Source organism: Aricia agestis, chromosome 3, assembly GCF_905147365.1.
Source record: "Aricia agestis chromosome 3, ilAriAges1.1, whole genome shotgun sequence".
NCBI lineage: Eukaryota > Metazoa > Arthropoda > Insecta > Lepidoptera > Lycaenidae > Aricia > Aricia agestis.
Genome location: NC_056408.1, coordinates 3,972,047 through 3,995,459, shown reverse-complemented (window position 1 = coordinate 3,995,459; position 23,413 = coordinate 3,972,047). Strand labels below are relative to the sequence as shown.

General features: G+C 35.2%; 1 protein-coding gene and 1 long non-coding RNA gene across 3 annotated transcripts in view; both read left to right on the top strand.

Annotated features, from left to right (window-relative positions):
• LOC121740422 (peripheral plasma membrane protein CASK) overlaps positions 1 to 23,413 on the top strand; it is a 318,557-nt gene that overhangs the window by 123,404 nt on the left and 171,740 nt on the right. The window lies entirely within an intron of this gene.
• Positions 1,994 to 21,254, top strand: LOC121740437. The gene is made up of 3 exons (XR_006037643.1): positions 1,994 to 2,005; positions 9,506 to 9,512; positions 21,180 to 21,254. It is a non-coding gene; the product is annotated as an uncharacterized LOC121740437 (long non-coding RNA).

The window sequence follows — 23,413 nt, the reverse complement described above, 5'->3', positions numbered from 1 at the left end:
ATATAAATCATCATTTTGAAACATCTGTTAAGTAATACATGAAATATTTCGAAAAATATAAAACACGATGCGACTCCATTCAAATTTTTATAAATCTTGTAATCTTGCATGTAAAGTATTAATAACAAATATAATCTAACGTTATTGTTTACCTTAATAATATGAAAATCACTAAAATAGTCAAAAAATTATTTGTTGCATTTCCAATTGTACTGCTTCGATCGCGGGCGCAACCACTTTAAAGGTTCTGTTTTTTTATTAAAAATAATAAAGTAGTTTCTTCCAATGATTAATTCTAATTTCCCTCACATTTCTCCTTACTTTCACAAAGTTTTAAATTATTAACAACATATTTTAGCGAGAAAACTAAACTTTTGTACCTTTTTTATCGCGGGTGCAACCATGGCAATTTTCCTTTAATAATCTTTGAAAACTATTTCAAAATTATTATTTTTTTGCACCGAAATAGAAACTTATGTTATACAGTCAATATTATGTAATGAAATTCAACTTCGAGATAGAGATTTAGAGTAAAAATTATCATGTGTGGCATAAGCAATTTTTCTCGCGCCGTTAGATGATATCACTTCAAAATGCTCTAAATCATTCAAATTACAATTTTTACTCATAAAAGTTCTTTTGCTAGTAAATATACATCTTTTTATTTATAATTCAATAAAAAAATTTAACAAATGCTATACTTTAAAAATTCGTGTTGAGGGTCGTCTCTAGCGGAATCGCCCATAAACAATCAGGCGAGTATTGCGCGAATTCAATTATTTTGTTCTAATGATTTTGTAATCAATACAACGTATAATTGAATTATACTATTCGCGGTTCAACAAAATGTTGGTGTGAAATATTTTAGATTGAATTTGGCTTCGGTTCTGATTGTGAGATTGTCATTGGTAGCATAAATTAAATTAACGAACTCCATTTCGTTCATATCTCGATTATTAATTTAGTGGTATATATTTTTATCATAGAATGAGGTTATCATTATAATCTAATAGGCAGTATAACATGCTAATTAAGAGTTGAAATTGTCAGGACATTGTACATAATGTGTGTTTGGTTTATATAATTATGGTTTATCTAATGAAATTTTATTTGTTACAGGTAAATACATTTATCAACATGGATTTGGGTAAGCTTTACATATTAGTATTGTTATCTATTGAAAGGCAACGAATTTATTAGTTTGTAACCAATATAATTTTAAATTGACATTTTTTTTTGTAGTGTTCTCAAATCCCGTTACAAACATCAGACATTTTATAAAACATTAATTACGGGAAAAAAAAGAAAAAATAAGCGCCAGCTGTCACCGAGCTTCCCCTATTTTGGAAGTAATTAATTAGCATAAATACATCCAAAATTTTATCTTACCTCAGTGTTAAGATGTTAATGAACAAAGTTAAGATAAAATGTTCCTTTATTTTAAAAGATTAATTTCATAAGGACTGACTTTTCCGGATAATTTTGCGTGAAGATTTAGCTGCAGACAGTTTTAGCATGTTTTTTTTTTGTTGTAAAGTACCCGAGAATTTTATAAAAGTGTTATGTTTTTAGATAGAAGGATTTAATGTTACCCACATTAAATAATTTTATCTAAAAACATAATATATATAATATAGCAGCTGTTTTGTTAGGTTTAGTATGGAAGATGTGTTAAAATATAGAAATACTACTAAGGCGACGCCTTGATGATTTTGCTTTAGCGATATTGATTTTTCTCAGCAATGACTAAAGCTAAGAAATTAAAGTTAATTGTCAGTATTCATCATGTCTTTGTCTTTAAATTACCCATAGCATAACACGATTGGTCAACTTTTATAACACAGAATAATCAATCAAAAATACCTCTGTAAATAAAGGGATTCCTATTTTGCCAACAGAGGAGAGTGAGCTAAGCTTCAAAAATTTGTACATAGATTGGTTCAAGCATACACTTCAATTTGCCCATAGCTTATATTATGAAATGTATTTATGGTTTTTAAATTATGTTTTCTATGAGAAGCCGGGCCGGCCTCTCATAGAAAACAAGCAATCTAAAACATATCCAACACGGTTTTTTTTTTACTTTAACGCGGCGTCACCTTAATGCAATAAAGAAATCGGTATCTAAAGTTTTCTACGAAAAATTATTGTGCGTGAAAAATATTTGTCGACATTAAAATATATTTCAAGTCTCGTAGTTTTTAGGTTAGAGTAGGTCAGGTAGAAGAAGTGTATGTAGATACAGTACAAGTTTATATGTGAACATAATAATATGTATGTCAGATGATGGTAAACTGTCGGTTTCGACTGCATTCTTTTTGCTTCCGCACACACGTTGCATTCAACCTACGCAAGCAAATCTACTCAAGTAAACCTCAAGTTTGCCGACTATTAGACTGTTATATTGAGTTACAAGGAGAATTATGTGTCTAAAATTAACTAGAGATCGCCCAATGGTCGAAATTCGACCTTAGTTTCAACGACATTAGGACTACTACCTATATTTTGTAAAACAATATTGACTTTATCATATTTTTTTCCACTTTTGTCTTTGGGTCTCAGCTGATTTCAGACTGGCCGTGTAAGCATAATTGTCTAATAGTATCTCAGATTCAATAAAAAAACTATAATCCATTTTCAATTATTTGTCACCCCGTTGTCAAAAGACTTCAACAATAAATAAAAGATTATAATTTGTATGTACAGGCTTATCACTCAAAAATCTGTCATTTTTGCTAGTGTGTGTGTTGTAGTGTGTGTAATGTTTTATTTGTTAAAAAAATGTATGATGAAAGCATAATTTCAAAATAATATTAGCTCCATGCACTCCTTCACCATATAAACTATAACTGTGCAAAATTTCATTCACCCACGTTTCCCAATTTTTGTCAAAAGGGATACAAAGTTTTTGGCTCACGTAATAATATGTAGATTCTGTGACTAGTCTCGCACTTTTGGCAGAAGCGGAACGCGCCCTATAACATAATCAGCGTGTTTTGTTTCGTTCGTAATAATTATTTAAAGAGCTGATGTGGTTCTACTCTGCGTCTTACAATACTAAGCCGAAACAAAGGAGACGAACAAGCGAACTTGCTTCGGTTTAAATTACGCCTTGTAATTAGGTAACGCGGAACGTTTCTAGAACATTCCAAGTCTTAATTAATTGTTTTATATGAAACAGCTTTGTATAATATGTAAGAGTGAGTAATGAGGTCAAGTTCGAATCGTGTCATGCTCAGTGTTGTACGTAGTAGGGTGACTTCAGTAGGATATCATGCTGGAAGGCTTAGATGACTTTTGACTTAAGAGGATACACCAGGGGCTAGAGAAATGAAAAAAAGTACGTGAAATATCTATAGCTGTCTCCCTTACCTCAAGCCTATACCGCAGAACGCGATAGAGACAACTGCAGAAAATCCAGAAAATCAACGATTCGTTGTCCCCTGATTCCTTCTCCAAAACTTAACCGATTTAAGTACTTTTTTCATTAAAGATTAAAAAAAGGCTTGAGCTGTGTTCCTATGTTTTGCTTTTTTTGTATAATCTAGCCAAATCTGTTTTCTGGACGTTTGAACACAGCGGAAAATCTGGCAATTTTTTTGGGTTTTTGAACGTTCATATCTTTTTCAATAATTAAATTATGAAAAAAAAGAAAACATAGGGACATTGTATTAGTGGCCGTAGATATTCAGGAAAAAAATTATAACTATGGCATTATCCAAGCAAGCATTATCCAGGGAGGAAACAGGAGACAACGTTTGTATGGGAAAAAGGGCGGTGTGGACTCCTCTTAACGACGTTGAAATAACGGTTTTATGGTATAAGGAATAAGTTACTTTTCAAATTGGTGGTCCTAGTTTTGGATTCTAGAACTAGAACCACTTGAGAAAATTTTTCACCTGAAAAAGTTTTTCTCTTTCTCCCTTGTGGAGTTTTGCCTTTGATGTTTTCTAAAACGAATAATTTTAGCTGCTTATATGATTTGTATGTTAGTGTTCATGTACAATATGCTGATGCATAGAATAGTCAAATGTGTGATAGTATTATATTATGATACATATTTAAAATATATAAAATGTAATGAGCTTGTTGTTGTTTATTTTGTAAAAAAACTTGCTAAATCAGATTTTTTCAGTCAGCTGTTTTTCTTCGCAAAATATTACGACTCTGTCTGGGCGCAAGGAATATTTAAATTTAAATATGCTGCTTACGTTTTACTCTTCGTTATATTTTCTTGGAAATAAATTGTACATTATTATAAGGATTGTGGAAGAGCCTGTTGGCTACGTAGAGAAAGTTTATTAAATCCCAACTCAGCAGACGTAACCGCCATGACTAATTGAATTTATGGTAATAATATTTGAATTAGGATTGGTTATACATTTTCTCTTTATTCTTTATCTTTATACTTTATTTCTGAACCATTACATAACATAACATAACATAACATAATATTTTTAAACTATTTTCAAAAGTAATTTTTGTTTACTCACAAGTATCTAAATAAAAAAAAAATCTGGGTCATGCAAATAACAGAGGATCATTGTTAAAGAGCTCTTTATCAAATGGAACATTCATTTTGATTTAAAATAGCCAATTTTCTCATCGAATATTTAAGTCATAGTTACAGCGAAATGAAAGTCTAGGAGGCGAGATTTGAAAATGTAAGACAGAATTCAGTTAGTTGCGACTCCGCAGTCCGCGAGAGTACAAGCACTCGACATTCCTCACTATCTACACTCAACATGGTGCACGTGCGTACTAAGTGAAACGTGGGTAAGAGGCGACTCGACCAAACAAAACTTAAGAGCTCACCTGACTCTAAAAATCAAACATCGTCCTTCTCTCTTCACACTCACGCCCGTCTTTCATATGCCAGGTGAAAAAGGACGGCGCGGAATCATCGCCGAGTTAGTTTTACATAAATGAAAGTCGAACTATAAAGATTATGAAAAAAGTGTTTTGAGCAAATTTAGGTTTTATCAATACCTTTTTAGATATTAAAAAATATTAAAGAAAAGACAGTAAACTTCTAAGATCCAAGCAAAAATGTGTCTAAAACAAGGTTTTTTGTAAAAAAGAAACTATCGAGCATTTTTTGAGTAATCGTGTTTTCGTCTTGAGCATTTAATCTTTATGAACTGAAGTTACTTGTATCAAAAAATCAGTTTTCTAGACCTTACAGATTTTGAGATCTAGGTTAAAGTATGTCAAGTTAGGGTCATATGGGCTCTTAAGGGCCACGAGTACCTTAAGTTTCGTATATGGGTACATTGAGGCCGATCGATCAGACCGGGTTGATCGCAGGACGATCGTACCGGATTCGTCCAAACACACGGGAATGCACGAAACAAGTCTGGTAAGATCGGCCAGCGTCATTTCGACCGGATCGAATGACCTCGTTTAAATTAGAGAGGCTTCTACTGAAAGTGGAAACCGATCCGATCCGATCCGATCCGATACTTGCGCCGGTTTTTTCCAAATAAACTAACTTACCAAAATCACAATGATTTCTTATTCATCACGGTTTAAGTCAGTCCTGCTCTGCATCTTACTTATTTGATCTTCATCAAATAAGCATTTCGCTATATCATAGTTGAACGCTGTTAAGCATTTGTGTTCTTATTAACCCACAAAAATACGTATTGAGTTATGAACGCAGTCTTTTGATTTCGATCATTTAGAATGAAACTGCTTTCATAACTCAACAACTATTTTTTGTGAGTTGATATACAAATATTATGCTTAACAGCGACCAGTTATCGCCGTCGCCAACTGTGCACGTTCTGTGACGCTCAACTGAACTGACGCTAGTGAATTTGCGAGCGTCCAAGTGCAAGGGAATACCTTACCGAATGTAAATTCTGATGTCGTTAGTGTCGATTGTACATTTGAATTATCTATGGCATGAGCATTGGAAGCTTATCGTGGATTTTCGAATTTCGATCGCTATTCTCTAAAATACGTTTCTATTGGACATATCAATGACGGATTGCAATTCATCGGCCATTATGAAATGTTCCCTTGGATGTACGACAATAATGCGTTTTAATTGGTGTATGATATTGAATTCTAGTTTAGGGGGTGTATTTGACAATGTGTAGGAAATGACCTAATTTTGCATTTGTCCCAATTGATTTCAATTTTCAATCTGTGGTGATTTGGTCACGGCGCGCGCGGTGCTGTTGGCTACACTACAATTATTACAATTAAAGACATGAGTCAATGAAGTGGGTAACTAACAATTTTAAATTTACGTTTTCATTTTCATTAATTAGATTAAGCCTTAGGGCCGGGAAAATTATTTGAAATAAATAATTGTGGATTTCATGTATAGCCAGATATATTAGCCGGATGATGAAGTGCATAAGTTACAAAGTTTGTTCATTTATAAGGAGAAAATTTAATTGCCCTTATATTATAAAATGCTAGTTACCCACGTGTTCACCTCGCGTCATCTATTATTGTTACATCTGACTGACTGTTTTATATAGTAGCTGTTAATTCCCTTAAATAAAACAAGTTTCAATAACACACCTTAACTTTACACAAAGTAAATGTCTCAAAAACTTGTAGTTTATAAGCTAATCTCAACAAGCGACCACATATTTTAATAATTCTGAGCAACAGACTTTAGCGATTCGAGTACAATAGCTTGATACTGAAGCGGTGAGCGAGTAATTTTCAATTCTAAACAATATCTGACCACTCCAACCGCAGGGAGAACAAAACGAGAAATACCGAATTTCGTAAAGCGCCAAACTAGTTGTTGGAATCTTGCGTTTGTGTTCAATACTTGTGGGTTGATGAAATTTTAAGCTATTGCATAGCTTTATCGCGGTCTTTTAGTGAGGCTATCCAATCAAGAAGTTCCGAAACGAAAATTATTACAAATATATAACAAGTAACAAAATATGTAAAACATTGGTTTTACATTAAAACATGATGAACATAAAGTTTTCTTGCATTTATTACAAAACCCTTTTTACCTGTTTTATTTTTTTGTCGGCCTGTCTGCTCGTCATTGTTTGTCTGGCCTTCTCATAACGACCACACAGCGTCTTCTTTACTATATTTTATTGTGTATTTATGTTCGGATACTACTGTTTTACCAATTTTTTATCAAAAGGCTCTCCCTTGAATTTCTGAATTAAACTTTCAATAAATATCCTTTTCCTAGCACAATATAGACACATCACACAACACTAATTAATTTCCGGGTGCGCATCGTACGAGGTTGTTACGAGTGTTTATGGATCTCGTATCGCACTAGATGTAGATTTTTACTACCTATGTATTGTCGTTACGAGATGCATTAGGTCTCGTACGATTTTATTGATAAAAATATTACTACCAATATACCTAATCATCATAAGTTCAGTTATCTCACTCTAACTTGAAAAAATCATAAAGAAAACTAATTTGCCGGAACGAGTAAAACATACAAATTCGCCTCCGCACCGGTTGAAAGTCACAAACGAGATTCATAAGGTCTCGTACCGCAGCGAACCTGTTAAATATTTAATCAGTTCATATTATCCCCACTAATATAATAAATGCGAAAGTGTTTCTGTCTGTTCTGCTCTCGCCTGAGTTCCTGATCCGTCTAATTTGGAATGATTTATATAGGACTAGCTACCCGCCCCGGCTTCGCATCGGGTATAAAATATAATATAGCAACTGAAAAAAATATTAAAATCGATTCAGCAGTTTTGACTTGTATCACTATTATCACTACTACCCGTGGTCAGAAGTAAAGCTACTGATTTAATATCCTTTACTATTAATTCTTATTTTGATATCGTTCTTTGCTATATTGTATGTATGGTTATAAAAATTTAACTCATAAAAGTCGTAACGTTCATGTACAATTATGTGGGTTTTATTATCGCTGAGTTTATGGCTCCCGTATAAAGCTAAGACGGTTTAATTGTTGTTGTGACCTCATTATCTAAATTAAAAGATAATTATCGTGTGGCTAACATAAGCTTTTTATGACATAAGCTTTTTATGTCATATAAGACTCTACAGCTATTTTTATGACTATATTTTTAGGTAACGCATCCATATTATATCTATATTATAATATATTAGAAAAACTTTGGATCCCTTTTGACGAATATGCGGAAACGTAGGTGATTGAAATTTTGCACAGTAATATCATCACTATCATAATATTATACAAAACCGAAACAAAGTCGCTTTTTTCCCTCATGTCCCTTTGTTTCCTTAATCTTTGAAACTACGCAACAGATTTTGATGCGGTTTTCTTTAATAGGTAGAGTGATTCAAGAGGAGGTTATAGTTATAATAACATTCATTAAATAGTGAAGAAATACTGTTATTGTTGGGGTTTCTAATGTGATGTCGTAAATAATTACATTTTTTCCGCTTACATTGCAAACGCAGGCTGAACCCTACGAGATTTATCAAAATAATGTACCAAGTATTGTACACATTGAAAAGGTCTACATAAAACTCCGCGATGGTATGTCTATCTGTTATGGATATCCCATAATAATTTTTTTTGTCATTTTCTTTTTACGACAAATATGTATAGTATAAAAGTATTAAATATATTTCCGTTGTCTGGTACCTGTAACACAAGTCCTTTAGGTACTTAGCACGGGGCCAGACTGACGTGGTGTGAAGCATCCATAGATATTATTATTATTATTATTATACAGCATTATTCCTTATCAAATTAAACAACTTAAATACATTGTTGATTTATTGTAGATCTATATGGCCCTGTACAGCATAAGATGATTTAAGTAAATGAATATTTTCGAAGATATTAAACATTTAAACATTTCGGGAAGTAGCTTTGCGGCGTTACCGAGTACCGACCAATGCGGGCAACGGGTAGTAATAATGAATACAAGTCAAAACTGCTGAGTCGATTTTAATCAATTTTTCGGTCGCTATAATATATTTTATACCCGATGCGAACCCCGGCCGGTCGCTAGTTATATTCTAAAACAAGGTTTGTTGCACTTAATCCGAAGTGGGGCGATATATTTTCGTCGCCATTAATTTGTTAAGGAGCGTGGTGAATTGATGTCGAGCGTCCACTGCGGTGCATCGGATCTCATTAATAATGCCAACGTTCGTTCCCGGCACACTCGCACCGTATTATACCATGACCTGAAACTTGCGAACAAAAACTGCAAGGCGAAAAGCTTTTTTGTAGAGTGATATATTAGATCTGCTGTCTAAATGGGCGGAGGAAGATTTTTATTCGTATCAGATTTAAATGTAGTTTAAGGGTCAATTCAGACCGCAAAGCGACGAGGCAAGACGCGGCGCGACCGTAAAGTTAATATGCCTAGCGGAATAGAGAAACAATGACCTGAGCAAGAGAGATGTCACTATCAGTAACACTGCGTGGTAAAAAGAGACGTGTAATACATGACAGCAGCACTCTTTCTGACGTCCAGTCGGCACGTGCCGCACGTTGACAATTTAATCTCATAGAATTCATGTTCAATCATGCTTGTGCAAGTGTATACGTACACATATTTATCACACATATGAAAACCAATTTCGGTTACGTTTGACAGCTCGAGATTGTTGCTCTATTCCGCTAGGTATATTAACTTTATGGGCGCGACTTAAATTTGTATGGATTTGACAGATTTCAATGCCAATCTGTCGATTCAGTACAAATTCAATACAATTCGTTGCGCAAACGTCTTTTATCGCGCTGGAGCCGTATATTTTTCCGACATAAAAAGTAACCTATGTCCTCTCACGGGGCTTATCCATACTAAGTTTCAGAAAAAAAACGGTTCAGTGGTTTAGACGTGAAGAGGTAACAGACAGACACACTTTCGCATTTATAATATAGTAATAATAATATCTATGTACGCTTCACACCACGTTGGTCTGGACCCGTGCTAAGTACCTGAAGGACTTATGTTACAGATACCAGACAATGGAAATATTATATTTAATACTTTTATACTATACATAATATATTTAAGATTTTTATTATATGACACACATATTTAATACACATCCATGACCCAGGAACTTTTGAAAACTTTTTTGTTCCGTCGGCGGGATTCGAACACGCGACCCCCGCCTTGAGCTACCAACGCCCTCACCCACTGAGCCACAGAAGTCGTGAAGTGTGGATTTGGCTTGGGAAAATGTCGGACTTCCAAATCAAAATCTTGATCGTCCATCAACAGAAACGCTCGATTCAATCACTACATTTTAATAGAAGTTTTTTTTTTTTTTTTTTTTATGAAATAAGAGGGCAAACGAGCAAACGGGTCACCTGATGGAAAGCAACTTCCGTCGCCCATGGACACTCGCAGCATCAGAAGAGCTGCAAGTGCGTTGCCGGCCTTTTAAGAGGGAATAGGGTAATAGGGGAGGGTAGGGAAGGGAAGGGAAGGGAATAGTTGAGGGTAGGGAAGGGAATAGGATAGGGGTTAGGGGATTGGGCCTCCGGTAAACTCACTCACTCGGCGAAACACAGCGCAAGCGCTGTTTCACGTCGGTTTTCTGTGAGAACGTGGTATTTATCCGGTCGAGCCGGCCCATTCGTGCCGAAGCATGGCTCTCCCACGTTATAAACTGTTTTCTTTCATGAAATGGGATTTAAATTAATTTCTTCGAGAACAATAAGAGCCAATGAAAAATTAAATTGTTTTCAAACATTGCGGATAGTTTAAGTAAATCAGAAGAAGGTTTGTGGGTTGCGAACATTGTTATTGGAAACTACACTACTAAAGCGAGGATTGCTTCCGTAATAATATTCGAACTCGTGTCCGCTCTTCAGTAAATTGCTTTTGGAGATGCCTTTGATAAAGTCACTTCTAATGGCTTACCTTTTCGCCCAAGTGCCGAAAATCAATTAGATATCGCTTTCGAGACCATTTTATATCGTCAAATATAACTGACGCCTACAACTCCGTTGCGCAAAAATTCGTTTTAGGCGCGGGAACCGTATATTTTTCAGGGATAAAAACATCATTTGCCCTTTCCCGGGACTCAATGTATCTCCATACCGAATTTCAGCAAAATGGATTGAGCAGTTTGAGCGTGAAGGGGTAACATATAGTTTTATTTTAACAGACAGAGAGACGGACATACTTTTGCATTCATAATATTAGTATGGATTGATTCATTGATTTGTGACGCGAATGAAATTCATAATGTATTCTGGTGTTTTCTGATTTATTTTTGATCTGAGGTAGTTTAGTTTTAAACTTGTTTAGTGGTCTTGACGTAGACGAGAGGTTATTTAATCATACTAGAGATCGCCCAATGGTCGAAATTCGACCTTAGTTTCAACGACATTAGGACTACTACCTATATTTTGTAAAAAATATTGACTTTATTATTTTTTTCAACTCTTGTCTTTGGGACTTAGCTGATCTCAGACTGGCCGTGTAAGCATTGTCTAATAGTATCTTAGATTCAATAAAAAAATGTCTCATGTGTGTGTGTTGTAGTGTGTGTAATGTTTTATTTGTAAAAAAAAAATATGATAAAAGCATGATTTCAAAATAATATTAGTTCGATGCACTCCTTCACCATATAAACTATAACTGTGCAAAATTTCATGCACCTACGCTTCCCCATTTTTCGTAAAAAGGGTTACAAAGTTTTTCGTTCGCGTATTAATATTATGATTATTATGAAGTATGACGATAATCAAGATTTTTGTGGGAATAGTAAATAATATATAGTTAATAAGTAAGAAAGTACAACGCGCTCTTTTTTCTTCGCTCAAATTGTCTGAGAAAATTTCGTTAAAAATGTATTAAAATTTTCTAAACTTTGCTGGTCATTTAATTCAGTAAAACTAAGTGCTCTTTAAAATATTTCAAGACCCAAATTATAAAGTAGCTAAACAACATTTTATGTTCGTTCGTTTATTAGGTTATGCAAGCACTTTTTATCACTAACTAAAGCAAAGTGTGTTGATCAATGAGCATGTCAGTTCTGGTTTCAATACTGCTTTAATATTAAAAATCGTGCCATACAAAGCTAATACTAGATCATTTATTTCACAAAACATAAGTATTACAACACATACACTACATGGTTTATTTATCAAATCCCTTCCAAATGCATGTATGAATGTGTGAGATTATCAAAAATACAGTACGTGCACACGCAGGTTTGCGATTGTATGTCATGCAGCTTTATGCTTACAGCAAATGATAACTCACTCCCTGACAGATCGCAGCCGCCAGAACAGCTTGTTGGTAATGCAGACACATTTTTACTGTCCATATAGAATATTTCCGACAGACAAGACTGGTAAATTTAGTAAAAATATAGCTTATTTTACTTCCATGGCAATTGGCGCATCTCCCTTGTTTGTTGGCATGGTTCTGTATTCTTGAATCCTGTGTGTTGTGTATAACAGACAAGTACAATATAATTGATTAATTGATTTAACTTCGGAAGGATATTATCATTAGAATACATTATAATATTCCAATATGGATCGATATGAGGCGTATCGCAAAATTTCAAATTATGCGACTGGCCTCGCGGTCTGGACCATAATGTATTCCTTTGTCGCCAGTCCTTTTGCGGAGGAGCCACAAATTTTATAAAATATTCGAGCACGTCCGGGGCGCTATTGGAGTGGCGGTGTAGCATTATTTCCAGTCGCAGAGCCCGAGGCGAACCGTACCAAGATATTTATATTTTAACAAGCACGATCGGGATCATAATACATTTATGACAAATTGGGTCCAGCGACAGTGAAGAAAATATTATTCTAGTTACGGGTTTCGTGGATTTTCTTTGATCATTTGTACACGTGTACAATGGAAATGTGAGAACGTGGCACGCTTCAAAACAAGACCGAGAGAAAGCGACATTTTCATTTATAAGAAAAACACCCGGTGAAATAAGAAACAGATACCTAGGATTTAATGACAGAATTACCTCCTCAAGTGATAATTTCCTTAATGAAACACTGGTGAATTTGCAGACAATACAAGTCTCCGGGGAAATCGCTAAGGGCCTTATCATACTAGCGTTTAGCGAGCGGATTCGGGGCGGGACGAGCGCGCAGCGAATACTTTCGCGGACGCTGAAAACAAATTTTCGCTGAACTTTTGCGGACGCTGAAAATAAATTTTCGCGGAAATTCGCTGCAAACACGCGATAAAATAGTCGCGTATCCGTCACATCTTCCCTGCATAACCGTGACGTGTTCGCGACGCATTTGTTTATCGCCCGCTCCGCTCTAAGAATTCAGTCTCGAAATCCCAATTAGCGGGCAGCGGGGCAGGAGCGGCGCGTTCCAATGTATAGGTTTGTATGGAACTGGCGGCGAGCAGCGTACAAGACGGCTTCCTGCGCCGCCGCCATTGCTCCCGCCCCGCTGCCCGCTGATTTCGAGACTGACTGAGCCTTAATCCGCTTGCAAACCGTCAATATGATAGCGACCTAAGGCGTCTGGCGTGCTATCTCCGTGATTCTATTAGGTCTGAACATGGCTTTGTTTGCAGCTCGGTTTGCCTAATTAACATTATCAAGGCGCATCTTCCAGACTTAAGTGCTAGCGACGTCTTATCTGACGGGACAGCTTAAGTATTTAACGGGATTCGATAGATTCTCAGTAGAATTTAGATTAGGTGATAAAGTTTGAGTTCGAGAGGGTAATTTTGAATCTTTGAAACGAGAAATCGCATTTAGATAACTAGCTTTTACGACTTTAATATTACTCGTAGCTTAGCAATGAGAAAATTGGCAGATAAACTTTTTGGTAAAAGATTTTAGAAATATTAATTTACGATTAAAATGATGATAATTTTATTTCAATTATAAAAATAACGACAATTTATCTACCTCTTAACTTATCTATCTCAATAAAAAAATATGGATATTATAATAATAATAATAATAATAATAATGTTTATTTTTCTCTCCACAATAAACAATTTACATATTTTATAACATTTACAATACAGTGCACATATGTTGTGGGGAGACTGGCGTCTTAAACTAAGCAGTTTCCTGCTTGTATTTCAAGACACCAGGCCTCCAACCCTCGTACTCTAATAAATGTTAACAATATTAGCATGATTAATTATAATGACATGTGACATTTTATTCTAATTTTAACATTATCAATATCATTTAAATCTCAACATTAACAATATTATTACTTTAAATAGATTTTAATAAGTATGTGTGAGTGGGAGTAAGTGTGGGTGAGTGTGTGTATGTGTGTTATTATAAAAATGTGATTATGAATAATTTATACTTATATATTATATATTTTTTATTTTTATTTTATTTATCCAGCTAATCTTTATTTCTACCTATTAGATTTTCTGTTTCAGTATAAGTGAGGTTTAAAAGCCATTGAGTTACAGATTTCTTGCATTCTAATTTTGTTTTGGGGTAGATATTTAATATTTTATTGGCATTATTATACAATATTTTTCCTAACTTAAAAAAGAATCATAGAAGAACAGGGCAAAAGATGTTCGGGTAATCTCAGTATTGAATATTTTGTATTGTCTCCTAGAAACGGGTGTAGGTGTATAGAAAACCAGTGAATGCTGCTTAAGTATCGTGAAAAGTACAAACAGTTGTCTAACTGTGAGGACTTTAGCTTCCTGGTATAGCTCAGTGGTAGGGAAGAGCCTCGGCTTGATCAGGCATATCTTAAGTAGAAGTCTTTGAGTTCTCTCCAGCTCTATAAGTTTGGTCTTTGCTGCTCCGCCCCAAGATGTAATACAATAGGAGATAACCGATTGTGCAAGAGCGATATAAACTGTTTTCATTGTTTCTCCGTTGGCAACGTACCTCAATTTCTTAAAAACAAATATCAATTTTCTGAGTCTCTGGGATATGTTATGTATGTGTTCGGCAAATGTTAAGCTGCTATCAATCGTCACCCCGAGATATTTACTATGTGTCGTTGTACTTATTTCAGAGCATTGGCACAAAATGGAAGAAGGTAAAGAACATTTATGCATATATATTCTCAGATTTTGCGGCAAATTCAATTTACGCATTGAGAAACACATGTATTTGGTTTTCTCTATGTTTAGCGTTAGACTATTCTTAGCCATCCACTGAGATACGACGTTAAAACCTCTTTGTGCTAATTCAAAAACCTCAGTCCAAGTGTTGGCCGTGAACGTTAGGGCAGTATCATCTGCGTAATCTGTTATTTCACCATTTTGTAGCGTAAGTTGACACAAATCGTTTAGGTAACATAAAAATAGAGTTGGGCCAAGTATACTGCCTTGCGGAATGCCGAAATCGAGTTTTTGTTCAGAACTACAGTGTTTACCTATTTTAACAAACTGAGAGCGATTTGTTACGTAATCCTTAAACAGAGCTAATTGTGTACCACGAATACCTAGTTTTTCGAGTTTTTTTATCAATATTGTTAGAGAAACAGTATCGAAAGCCTTTTTTAAATCTAAAAATATAGTGAGTGTTTTTTTGTTACAGTCTAGATTTTTCACTACGTTTTGAGTAAAGTTATGAACAACTTCATCAGTCGACCTTCCCTTCCGAAAACCAAATTGTGTATCTGCTAAGAGGTGTTTTGATTCCAGAAAATTAACTAGGCGCTTATTAATTACACGCTCAAATACCTTTGAGAAGGAAGTCTGAATGGCTATTATGGGCGAATTTCGACTACAGGATCTCTACTTAAAATAATTCGTATCCAAAATTGTTCTGGGACTACGGATCTTCCAATACAACTTTAATGTACCTACTAATATCACAATTGGTTTATAGCATGCAATGAACGTAAAATATATTGCAGCACAAACGATGCAATAAAACATAATGCTCTTTGTTTTAATATGATGTCACGTTGCGGAGTATAATGTTACTGGAACTCCTAAGACAGAGTAGGTCGCAATTATTGTATCGCCCATCCCCCTAGGCCGTTTGTCCACTGCCGCCGTCACCGGGACGTCACCGACAAAAGTTCAAATAAAATGCCACCGTATGACCTAAGCTATAGGTTTCGTTTTCTACCGACATTGGTCTTGCGCATGCCGCCGTTGTTTTGTAGTGGCGTAGAGCAAAATGAAACCTATAGCATAGGTCAGTATTCCGCAAAGTGTGTGCCGCGGCACACTTGTGTACCGTGGCTAGTAGTAATTGGTGTGCCACAAAAAATGACATCGTACCTACCTACATATTCTTAGTTTATAAGAACCACAAAAAAGGCAACATCTCAGGACGACGCGATCGCCGAAAGGAATAAGAATTAATTTTTGTACACTCTGATTAATATTTTGTGGTGTACCTAAAAAAATTCATTTTCCTAGCTGTCCCTTGAACACAAAAAGTTTGCGGAACATTAGCCTAGATCATACAATGGCATTTTATTGGAATTTTTGTCGGTGACGTGCCGGTGACGGCGGCAGTGAACACACGGCCTTATGTAACCCATATTTGCTGGCAAACTTTCAGAACTCGCACAAACAACCGCGCTGTGTCAACCGTGATTGTTTTTTGATTTGTCTCCGGCGACCATTTAAAATGTTGAAGGCGTTCAAGAAATGTTTGCGATAAAAGTAGCTCTGCGAGTTTGTAAATTATTAACTAATATATATTTTTTAATTCTTTTTAGTTTTTTTTGTGTCGGAGGTCGTGGGTTCGATTCCAGCGTTAGAAGCGTGTTATTTCCAAGTTTGGTCAGGGCACTGCAGACTGATCACCTGATTAAGACAAGTATCGTGAGCCATGCGTCGGATGTAAAAAGTCGTTTCTGTGCCTGATCTCTCGCCAGTCGCTTCGGTCGTCCGTCCCACTGGGTTACGAGAATAAAGGAGGAGAGAAAGCTCTTGTGTACTGCGCACACACTTGAGCACTTTAAAATTACTCCTACGTAACTGGCCTGGTTTTTAAATGAAACCGGTCACCATCACCGAATCTGGTGTAACATTTTACTTTGCGAGAACGCAGTCACAAGAACAGAACCTAGAAATCTAATGAAACTTTGTTGCACAATTCATTTATCGCCCAGAAACTTTATTTCTGTACCGTGATGAAAAATATCCTATGCGCGTTTCCTAGCATATGTTACATATTATCCATTATCCATCATCATCATCATCACATCAGCCTATAGTCGTCCGCTGCTGGACATAGGCCTCTCTCAATGAACGCCAAGATGACCGATCTCCTGCTACTCGCATCCAACATGGGCCTGCAACTAAGCGTGTGCCATTATCCATATAATATACAAATCGGTTTAGCAGTTTGACATGCGTGAAGAAGTAATAGAATGTAATAGAAAAATGTAAGAGTAAATGTAATATTATGTAATATGTTACACGGATTATCTTTTAACATTGAGATTTTTGCATTTTACTAAAAGACAAGCAAATTTTATATTTTTTCCGTCCAAAAACCACCGTAAATCACAGCGTAGTACCAATGCGGAAGCCATTATTGAAAAAGAAGAAGGCTCTCCAAGTCTCTCAAGTTTCAACCATCCATCTTACTTCACATCAAAACGTTTAAGAATTCAACATTTCAAAGTATAGACATAATTTACATAACATACAGTAGAGTATAAATAAACGTCTAGAATACCCAAATTAACAAAACCCCTAAAAGTATGACTGAGTTACTTTACTGTACACAGTAATTTCTTATTAAGACATACAAATTTTATGTTTGGTATGGAAATACTTGTAGTCCTGGGAAAACACATCGGATAGTTTTAATGTGTTTTTATTAAGATCCAATAGCATCGCTGCTCTGAGCGATGTCATGGCAAGCTCACGTCAATAAAGCGATTCTATTGGTTCTCAAAAACACACTCCTCGCAACGCAGCTTAGCTCTTCTCCGGTGGAAACGCAGCGTAAGGCGACTTCTTGATCCCCGCGGCAAGCGATGGCGACCAAACCTATTTCATAAATCGGTGGCGGTATGCCATTTTATTTGAATTTCTGTCAGTAGCGCTTGCTTGCCGCGAGAATCTAAAAATCACTTTTGACTTCCACGAAAACGCAGCGCACGCAACCTCAAAGTACTGTCATTTATACTGTGGTATAGATATTTCTGAGGAGGGTCACGTAGCAGTAATAGATACGACCGGGGAGGCTGACTCAATGTGTTTCGGCATTAAATCGCATATTCAAATATTGTTCCACATTTTAGGTAAGTGAATTAGGACGAACTTAATTAAAATATAAAATGAACCAGTCTTAATTCCGTGTGTAATTATTTAGTGCGAACACTTTATGAAATGAGCGAAAGTTTTGAGTAATAGCGAGTTTTAACATAGAATCTAGGCTGGACTTCGCAACCTCAATCGGAATTCTTGGCATGGAATAGGCTTTTTGATATTACTGTTTGAGTTAAAAACAAACTAGATGACGCCCGCAACTCTGTTTCGTCAATGCCGCGCGGGAACCGTACATTATTCCAGGATAAAAATGTATCCTATGTCCTTTCTCGGGAGCCAAATATCTCTGTACCAAATTTCAGCAAAATCGGTTTAGGCATGAACAGTTAACAGACAGACAGAAAATGTTTCTCATTTATAATATTACGAGCTTTTGCCCGCGGCTTCGCTCGCGTTAAGAAGTATTATTATATACAAACTTTCATCCCCTATTTGACCCCTTGGGGTTGGAATTTATCAAAATCCTTTCTTAGCGGATGCCTACGTCATAACATCTACCTTCATGCCAAATTTCAGTCCGATCCGTCCAGTGGTTTGGGCTGTGTGTTGATAGATCACTATGTCAATCAGTCAGTCACCTTTGAGTTTTATATATATTATATAGATTATGGATAGTACTTGTGTTTGTAAATTGTAACGTTGAAGGAAGAGTGTGATATTATATTTTCTCAAAACGCATATTATTATCTAGGCGTTTTGAGGTGTATCACAGAAGATACAGTATGGTATCAGTTGTTTGTTTGAAAGTGTTACCATGTTAGTATGTATCCGTACGCTTCGTAAAGCCCACACTCTCTACACACGTTCCAGTTTTATGAGCTGTTCGTGTATTCATATTTCACCTTTTATACCTTTATTACTGGTTATTAATTTTCTTTAAGAGGTTTCTTACGCATTTTTTTTGATAATGTTTCATAATGGAATATGATAATATTGTTTCTAATTTTTTTTTTGTTTTTACTCTTATTAATTATTCTCAAATAGCCTTTAGCCTTTCTCTGTGTTTTTTTTTTTTCCTTTTTTAAATTAATGCCTATGGAAATTACCCAATTATTCTTATCCATACACTCTCTTATCATTGCTTAAATAGGGTGTATTTTTCTAAATTAAATAGGTGTATTTTTATAAACCAACAAACTTTTAACTCAGTAATTTTAATATTAACTCGCCGTCTTTGAGATTGTCCCCTGAAATATGAATAAATATTCAAGCTTAGCTTTCATAAATTAGTTACAAGTTAGTACACCAGTTTTTATAACTCGGAAAGTTTCTTTGCTTATGTAAAGAAGATTCCTTTGAAATATCTCGAGCATTATCTACTTTTACGTCTAGTTGACCTGACTTAATTACTTGGTGTTCTTAGAAGTATTTTAAAAGGATAGATAGATTTAAGATAATCTTTTTTGTATTTTATTAAAATGTACCTAATAGCATTTCCAGTTAAATTCATAATATTATAAATGCGAAAGTGTGTCCGTCCGTCTGTTCCTCTTTTCTTCTCGCTTAGAGCGCTAAACCGATTTTGCTGAAAATACAGATATACTTTGAGTCCAGGAAAAGGGCATATTATGATATGATGCTTTTTAAGCCGAAAGAATGAACGGTTTCCACGCGATAAACGAAATTCTGCGTAAGGTAGTTCTAGCATCGACTGGTATAAAAACAAGTTGTAAATTAAAAAAATAAAACCGACATCATAATCATAAAACCGATTTTGATGGAACTTGCACTAGTATTATTTAATTTGAACAATGCCAAGTACGTCATAAAACAAAAAAAAAACACTTAAATCGGACTTGACACAGAAATATGCCAACACAAACATTAAAAAAACGTGCATACATACTTTTGATATTTAGTATAACTAGAAATCGCCCAATGGTCGAAATTCGACCTTACTTTCAACGACATTAGGACTACTACTATAGTTTTTTTCAATTCTTGTCTCTGGGACTCAGCTGATCTCAGACTGGCCGTTTAAGCATTGTCTAATAGTATCTAAAATTAAATAAAAAAACAATAATCCATTTTCAATCTGTCAACTTGTTGTCAGCAGACTTCAACCATAAATAAAAAAGTATAATTCGTATGTATAGGCTTGTCACTCAAAAATCTGTCATTTTTCCTAGTAGTAGTGTCGTAGTGTGTGTAACGTTTTATTTGTTAAAAATATATATGATAAAAGCATAATTTTAAAATAATATTAGCTCGATGCACTCCTTCACCATATAAACTATAACTGTGCGAAATTTCATGCATAGATAGGTGCATGAAATTTTCATGACGTTTCGCCATTTTTCGTAAAAAGGGTTACAAAGTTTTTCTCTCACGTATTAATATACATATAATAATATATTTTGTTTAGACGCTGATATAGACTAACATAATAAACGAAAACTGGTCAATTCTGGAAATATTACATACGTATGGGTCGAATACGGAATACCATAACCTTTTTATTTTGAAGACGGTTACTAATATCGTTTCATTTATAATAATAATATCTATGGACGATTCACACCACGTCAGTCTGGCCCCGTGCTAAGTACCTGAAGAACTTGTGTTGCAGGTACTAGACAACGGAAATATATTTAATACTTTTCTACTATACATATATTTACGATTTTTATTATATGATACACATATTTAATACACATCCATGACCCAGGAACTTTGAAAACTTTTTGTTCCGTCGGCTTGAGCTACCAACGCGCTCACCACTGAGCCACAGAGGTCGTCATTACTTGCTTCATTTTAATTCAATGAAAACTTTATCTATTAACGTCGTTGCTATCGACACAAAATCGATAACGTCTACTAAAAACACTTGTACGAGCATACTTCAAAGTTCTCTAGAACAATACCTTTTAATCTTTTATATTTTATATACTAGTTGTAACAAAACACAGTGATAATATAGTTTAAGATGTGTATTATATAGAGATGTGAAAGTAGCAGCGCTAAAGGAGTTACTTTTTAAATTTTTGAATGGAAAATTAAGAAAAAACAAAAAAAAAGATAAATTCATGATGTTGGGGCATTTCTCAAAGAAACATTGAAATCAAAAGTCTTTTAGCGCCAATATTTTGACACTAAACTTATGACGGTAGATGACGACTGATTTTTTTAATACTGATATGAGACACATTGACAGTATTAAAAAAAAATCTTATAGGTAGGTAGTATTATATTTTATACGTGGTTGAGCCATGCTTCGGCACGAATGGGCCGGCTCGACCGGATAAATACCACGTTCTCACAGAAAACGATTCCCTCTTAAAAGGCCGGCAACGCACTTGCAGCTCTTCTGATGCTGCGAGTGTCCATGGGCGACGGAAGTTGCTTTCCATCAGGTGACCCGTTTGCTCGTTTGCCCCCTTATTTTATTAAAAAAAAAAGTATGTGAATGAAATTGACCAGATTTTTAATAGAATTTCCTGAAACATTTGGTATTAATCCGTAAAATCATCGAACGTACAAAGTTGTCTACGACGCGACGTCTGCACGTTCCATCCTCTCTTTGAAATAGCCGTAACAATCGAAACAAACAAGAACTACTAAGTACGTCGAAAACTTTTATTTTATAACTTTTCTTTGACGCTGAAGACAGGCGTTTAATGGTTTATATTATAACAAAATCGATTTAGATAATATTCTACTAGGTTTTTTTTATCTTTATTTTTAAAGGGTTTTTTCTAAAAAAAAATGACACCCTTATAGTGTAACAATTGAATGAACTTACATACTATCTGTGATTCTGCGACTTAAACCTAAGTTAACAATTTTATACCAATGTTTGGCAGATTCCGAATTAGGACATAAATTTAATAGCTATTGATTGTGCACGTCCTATCTGCTGTCTTTTAAATTGTATCTCTTCGTAGGGCTGCTGTAAGAGATTTCTTTTAAAAATAAGCAGTTCCTTTGTGTCGTCTTTCTGTGTTAATTATATCTTTATATGTGTTTCTTGTGTACAATAAAGAGTTAAATAAATAAATAGGACAGGGCCTCTATCATGAGCTCTTAAATCCATTCACTTTACGTCCTTATACCTTATGTATAAGGACGTAAAGTGAATGGATTTAAGAGCTCATGATAGAGGCCCAGGACAAAACAGTATTACATAAATCTACACCAAAATAATTAAAATTATAATCAGAAAAGTAAGATTCCCGCTCAGCTGCGTTAAGGTCACACAGCACACTCCATTAGCAAGTGGTAAGCATCCTCCACCCGTGCACATCGCGAACAATTAGGGGACCCCGATTTTCCCATCAAATGCGCAAAACTGTTACGTGGAATGTGGCCGGACCGCAGCCTGAGCGCCAGTACAACCTCATTTCTGCTCATATTTGTCACATCAATCCAGGAGTTACTTGGAACTTCAGGTTGCACTGTTTTGCACTAAACACCTTTACTGCAAGACCTTTCATCTAAGTACTCCTTCCAAAGTTTACTACATCTGTCTTTCGGTGTATAGTACAATTCAGTAAAATAAGGAAGACAGTTGTATGGGTTACCGTTGACCACAGCCTGCTTTGCTAAAACATCTACACGTTCATTGTTAACTATACCAATATGAGCAGGGATCCACTGTAAAACTACATGTTTTCCGTTACGATGCAGTCGATGAATATTGTCTATTATTGTATAGGCTAACGGTAGTCCTCGAAAAGTCGAGATGCATCGAGCCAAGTGCTACAAAGCACTCTTACAATCAGACAGTATTACATAGTTACTGGAATCTAAATCATTTAGATTTCTTAAGGTAAAAGTAACGTTTGCGATTACGCTCTGAATAAATAAGAATTAAATGTCCTATTTTCGAGAGACAGAAGAGGGGACAATAACAGTATTTAGCTAATAAGCCGCAACTTTTACGATGTGGTCATTATCATTTTACAACGTTTTGTCTTTGAGTACCTCCATAATATTTAATGTAGAGTATCAAATTTCGCTCAGCAAAGGGTCTGAATGAAATGCGAATTTTGTCTCGAGTCGTTCCACAAGTGACTTAATTTTGAGCCCTCAATTAAGTTCCCTTTTGATTGTTTGATTTTTTATTACAGACGAAAGGAATAAGATCTTTTTACTACTTCAAGGCGGATGAAATATAACTACGGCCGCCGATTTAATTAGTAGCTGCAGGTGATTCGCATAAACTTAGAATTACTACGCTATTCAATTAATGTTCGTTTAAAGTGCTTAAAAGTTTATAACGTTTTTATATTAGAGCATAAACGGAGGCATTT